The sequence below is a fragment of the Propithecus coquereli genome, unplaced genomic scaffold (assembly GCF_000956105.1).
Source record: "Propithecus coquereli isolate 6110/MARCELLA unplaced genomic scaffold, Pcoq_1.0 Scaffold71, whole genome shotgun sequence".
NCBI classification, from domain to species: Eukaryota; Metazoa; Chordata; class Mammalia; order Primates; family Indriidae; genus Propithecus; species Propithecus coquereli.
The window spans coordinates 1,653,877-1,659,876 of NW_012153174.1; the positions used below are offsets into that span (position 1 = coordinate 1,653,877).

The 6,000-nt window shown below is 35.7% G+C and overlaps 1 pseudogene across 1 annotated transcript; it reads right to left on the reverse strand.

The window, feature by feature from the left end:
* Positions 1-3,755: 3,755 nt before the first annotated feature.
* LOC105824047 lies at positions 3,756-4,212 on the reverse strand (annotated as a pseudogene). Its single transcript, XR_001138179.1, has one exon. The product of XR_001138179.1 is annotated as a transcription initiation factor IIA subunit 2 pseudogene (transcript).
* Between the last annotated feature and the right edge of the window lie 1,788 nt (positions 4,213-6,000).

A 6,000-nucleotide genomic window follows, 5' to 3' on the forward strand; every position in this document is an offset into this window, starting at 1 on the left:
GCCACTAGGTAACATCTAAAAATAAATAAGCTATTAAAACAATAAAACCACGTTGGTTTTAGATGGGTCTGTTCTCCATTACATTGCTTCTTAAAACCCCTTCAAAATATCTGAATTCTTATTGTTGTTATTGCTTTGAATTCTTATTGCTTATTCTTTTATGAGTTTTATTAAAAACTCTTAAAGGTCTTTAGGGCTTGTCTACAGAAAATATTTAGAAGTGTGGAGTTGAATTGGATCTCAAAAAGTTCTTTAGTCTTTTGCCTGAAGAGGTCTTCAAATAAATTATTCCAAATGGTTACTTCCCATACCCAGAAAAAAAACAGGCAAATAAACCTTTGTTGTCTGAGAACACATACTTCAGTGTTTCTTTACCCCTACATAACGCAAAAAGGAAAAAAATAACTTCATGAAATAAGTTCTATAAAGTGTTAACTGAGTTGGAATGCTGTTTTTATGGTATTATTTTTATAGCTTTTTGTAAATAAATAGTTTTAATGAATGTAACTGTTTATATTCCAGGTATTCCAAAATTTTTGTTTTCCTTCTGTTAGCAGCATGTGAAAATTCCAACAGCCTTTATGTTGCAGAAAAACTCATGTCATTTTTTTGCAGATATGAATGTTTGTTCTTATTATGGGTACAATCAATGGTTCTCTAATGATATTTTTTTTTAAAGAATGATTATATTTAGTAGGTCCCAGCGATAAAATCACTGTAATGAGGAATAAAAGATTGTAAATAAGAATAACAATGTTATTAATCATCTAAATTAGTCATTTATAGCACATTTCTGTACCTGAAATATTTCCATAGGAAATAAGGCTAAAACACACATTTACTTATAATTTAGACATAATACAAAACTTCTCTCATTATAATAGTTACCTGAATCCCAATTCAACTTAATTTCATTGACTTTGATTTCTGGAGTAGAAGCATTAGGCTTGAACTAGTGAAAAATGTATAATATGTGCATTCAATTAGGAAGTAATTAGATACTCAATCACTCTTACAACACACCAGGGATTAGGGAAGAAGGAAGAAAAATGTGACTCACTGTAGTGTGTCAAACAGTTTTGTTAATTAGTTTAGTGCTAATTGAGATTGAGAAAGTGTCAAAGTATTATAACATAGGTTTATTTCTGAATAACTTTAAAGCTAAGTTTAGTGTTTCATAATACCTTAGTGCAAAATTATGTAGAAATTACCAATTTAGATGATTTATCCTGGAGTTTTGATCAAAGTTTATATATTCATTCTAAGTTTTACATATTAGTGAGTGATGGGAAAGAAAAGAACTAGTGCGTTTTTATTAATGTGGACACTGTGCACTATTTTATCTCATTTAATCCTCTCAACAACCCTATGAGGCATGTATTTTTATTTCCATTTTAGAGATAAACTGAGGCTGAGAGGGGTTGAGTAACTTTGTGTGTAACTTGTGTGTCTTTGCCTCCTTATCTGATTTAAATGAGTTCCTGGGAATGAGATTTCTGGGAAAAAAAGAACGTGCCTGTTTTCATTTTTTGGTAACATATTGCTAAAATACCCTCTGGTAGGGTTATGCTAATATGTGCTTGTACCATTGATTGACTATTTTATAGAAGGTATTTTTGCCACTTTTTGTCAATCATTCAGTATACTTTCCACCTTTTTCTCATCTCCTCTTTACTCTTCAGCTTACTGAGAGATGTGTTCATCTCCATCCACCCGTCGAAATTGCCATGGCAAAGGTCGCCTTTGCTTGCTTTCTTTTTGCTTTTTGTTCCCTTGTCTCCAAATATAACACATATTCGTGGTAGAATATTCAAACAATACAGAACAAAATGAAGCAGCAGCCAACATCTCTCAAGCCCTGCTGTCAATGACAGCATCACTGGCACCAGTGCACCTGGGGGCCCCTGAGCACGGTGGGGAATGGCCCGGGTTCTGATCTAACTCCACCACTAATTAGTTGTGTGACCTTGAAAAAGTCACTACTCTCTCTAAGTCTCTTTTCATCATTCAAAAGAGGGCCATGATATTCATAGTATCCACCTCACAGGATTGGTTGTGAAGATAACAATGAGATAATGCAATTAAAGTGTTTCACATGTTTCCGGTGCACAGTGTAAGTATTCAATAAATGTTATCTTTATCGTTATTTTTCTCTCTTTACATATGTATTGCATAGAATGTGTAAATAAATGTATGATGTTCCTTATAAGATAATACTGTGTAAGCTGTTATCAGCTTGTCGATACATCTTTTTATGTTGTTTATATGCTTCATAGTTTTAAATGGTTGTACATAAGTTGCTTTTAAGTATGTACCAACATTTATTGAGCTGTTCCTCTATTATTGTACATCTAGCTAATTTCCAGTGTTTTGCTATAATTAATAATACTGTGGTTAACTTAGCGACTTCTTTCCTTAAAAAATTCTTAATACTGAGATTACTGGGTCAGAGGGTGTTATTATAATATGTATGCACATTGCTCACCCCAACAGCTGTATGGTTTACGCTCCCACTAACCATGTGTCAAACAATGCTTTCCACCTTCTCCAACATCGAATGTTTTGAATTTTTTTATCCTTGCCGATCTCATTAAAAATGGCTCCTTTACGTTATATGTAATAGTAAGTCCTGTGAATACTTGGTACTATTTTTGATTTTCCTGTTCTGTTCCATTAATCTGTGTATTCATGTGCATCGACTGCAATGTTTGTGGCATTAGTGTAGGTTTCAGTGTTTGGTAGGACAAGACCCCTTAGCTAATCTCTTCTGTTTCAGATAAACTAGTTTCGCTGGCTAGTTTCAGATAAACTGTTTTATCAGAAGGATAGAAATAAAGAACAAAAGAAAAGGGGATGAGAAAAAGAAAACGAGAGAGAAAAGTTAGGAAAAAAGGAAAAAAGGAAAGAGAATTTTTTTTTATTTGCATTGGATTTATAATTTAAGAAGAATTGATATCTTTATAATATTAAATCTTTCTATCAAGGAACAATAGAGCTATGTTTATTAGAGTTTTTTAGATGTCCTTTTTACACTTTATAATTTTCTCTTCTCACTAAATGTACTCCTTGTTGCACATTTGGGTTCTGGAATCAGCTGGGGTGTGGCTCGCCGGGGAACACAGCACCTTCACCTGCTGCTCCGCAACGTGGGCAAATCGTTGATATTCTTTCAGCCCTAGTTTCCTCATTTATGAAGTGGAGATATTGAGAGTCACAACCTCCTCGGGATATTGTGAGGATTGAATGAGATAGGGTAAAATGTACAGCACAGTGCCTAACGGAGTGTTAGCATTCACTGCATGTGAGCAATTACTTTTATTATTATTATTATCATTGTCATTATTTATTTGCCCAGTATCTTTTTCCATTGGCTAATATGTTTTCATTGAAAACATAATTGATTAGCTTTGTCTCTGGCTTTCTTACTAACCTTTTATATAGTTCCCAGTAAAATTTTAGCTGATTATTTTTTGTTTGTTTGTTTGAGTTTTAAAATGAGTTTATTAAAGAATATTCTTAGGAAGGCAACAAGTTTTAATTTGTCATTAAAAAAAAGTTATGTTTTTTTCATGCTGTAAGAGGCTGTAAGGTAAGAGGCTACAGTTATAAGCTTCTTTCTACTGGAATTTTCATATAACACAGTGTAGTCATTTCTGCAATGCTAGAATAAATTAAAAAAAAGTCTCTTCTATGCTTCTCTTCAAAAAGTGATGAATAATAATAGAAGATAGCATAAAAAAGCCATTGTTTTCTATTCATTCTTTAGTATTGGAGCCAGTATTTTTACCATCACAGGCTACAATTTTCACCTTATCCACTTTAATAAGTTCTGTCACCTCTCTGAATTCAACATCATTCAATACGAAAGTCCACACGTTATTGCAGAATCTGTATGTATTTAGAGAGCCCCTGAAATTGACTCTGTTCCTGACCCTCTGAGAGCCAGTGCTGAATTTATAGCCTTATCAAACTGAAGTAGAACTTGAAGGGCAAGTTGGGGGGTGATCTGTTGAGACTGTATGAGCTCATCTAGGCTCTCCTGAAGACTGTTTCCCAAAGTGGTATTTCTGTATAACTGATATGCCATGGCTTTAGGAGGAAGAAATTGTTATTCTTATTTAGGCTTGCATTGATGTCCTGTGGGGAAGGCGCCTCCCGCCGCAGAGCGGACAGAAGCCGCCAGGAGCCCGGCACGACGTTCCTACACCCCGACCACCTTTAGCTGATTATTTTGAGTTGTCTAGATAGACCGCGATAACATCTGTAAATAATGACAATTTTATTTCCTCCCGTATAATTTTAATACTTCTTATTTCATTGTACCATCTAGTAATTCCAGAGTAATGTTAAATAATTAATAATGACATCTGGCACCTTTTTCTTATTTCTGATTTGCTTGGATTTCTGTTTCCAAATCCAGTGGCATGTTTCTACTCTCTCCCTTTGAATCTTCAAAAGCCTTTGACACTCTTGACCTCTTCCTTCCTTTTTCTCCTTTCTCTTTTTATTTTCCTTCCTTATGACCCGATGCTGTTATTAGTGAGCATGTCGAAAAAGAAGGTGGCTATATTCCTTTACATGAAATGGAAGGGCATTTAATTTTACCCTGTTTTGTGTATGGCAGTATTGTAGAGGAATGTGAAAATATAAACATAACCAGACATTGACTCTCCCCCGGAGAAGCAAGCTCACAGCCTGGTGTCGGGGGTAAATCAGGCCCACAGCTAACTCCCAGTCAGAGTAGCGTGGGCCAACTGCCCGAGGTGGTGTTCCGCTAGTGTATGGGAGAAAGAGCCCACTCTGAAGTAGAGTTCTCATTTCTAGCATATTGCTATTTCTTAAAAGACTCTTATTTTGGAGATTTTACAATGAATTATTATACTTAAAGAGGGATGCTTTAGTGGGATATCAATGAGCTGAGCCAAACTCACTGGAACTTGCGTCAGCTCTTTGACCTGCAGTGGCCTCTGCGGAGCAGGATGTGTGTGCACACGTGCTTGTTTATTTTTGGTAGCTTTTCAGGAAATTCTCCAGTAGTGATTTGATTTGCTCCCATTCCCCAGGGTCTCTTCACAGAAGATAATTTAAGGTTCAGAAATAGTCATATGAAAGATAGCATCTGTTATAATTATATCGAAAGGGAATGATTTAGAAGACTCCCTAGGATGTGGCCGTGTTTCAAGGTTATTATTATGAACAATGGTCATTGTACAAAAGAAAATTTCCCTTAATATTTCAGCTTTCTTATTATTTAGATGTAGATAAATGGGTATCTGGAGGAAATCCCGAAGGGGAGAAAGTCAGCCTTATTACCTTTGTATATTCAAAGTGTCACTTCGTTAGATTGTTTTACCAGATATATTTATATTCATATTACCAAGTAATACAGTTATTGTAGAAACTTCAAAAAATGCATGAAAATGCATAAAAAAGGAACTTCTGTTTCAAATGATGATCATGGATTGAAGATAGGCACTTGATTTTGTTTCCACCACAGACTGCATTAAAATAACAGGAAAGAGATTTTTTTTTTAAAAGTGCATTGACCCACAAGGATATAGAAAGCAAGAGTGGAGACAGCAGCAACAATATTTTGGAAGCTAGAAGCAGAATCTACTATGCGGTAATAGATTTAGCAGATGTGAGGAACAAGCCTGTTGACGTGATAGAATTTCTCAAAGTCCCAGGAACCGGTGGTGACATATTTCTGAAAGCTGGAGTGAAAGGAGGCTAAAATTATCTGTGTTGGTTGAGAGCTGTTTGGGAAGCAGTTACATCTCCCAGTCTCCTCCCAAGCCTTAGTGGATGTCTGGATGTACTTATCTTCTGGAGATGACAGAGAGTCTCTGTAATAGGGGACGTAGACACAACTGAGTGAACGAATAACATTCCCATACTTCGTGTCCCCCTCCAGTATACTGGCAGAAAGGCCCTACTCTCCAGACAGCATGGGAAGTGTCTTCTCTGGAGGATCTGACCAAGCCAAGGAGCTTTTCTGTG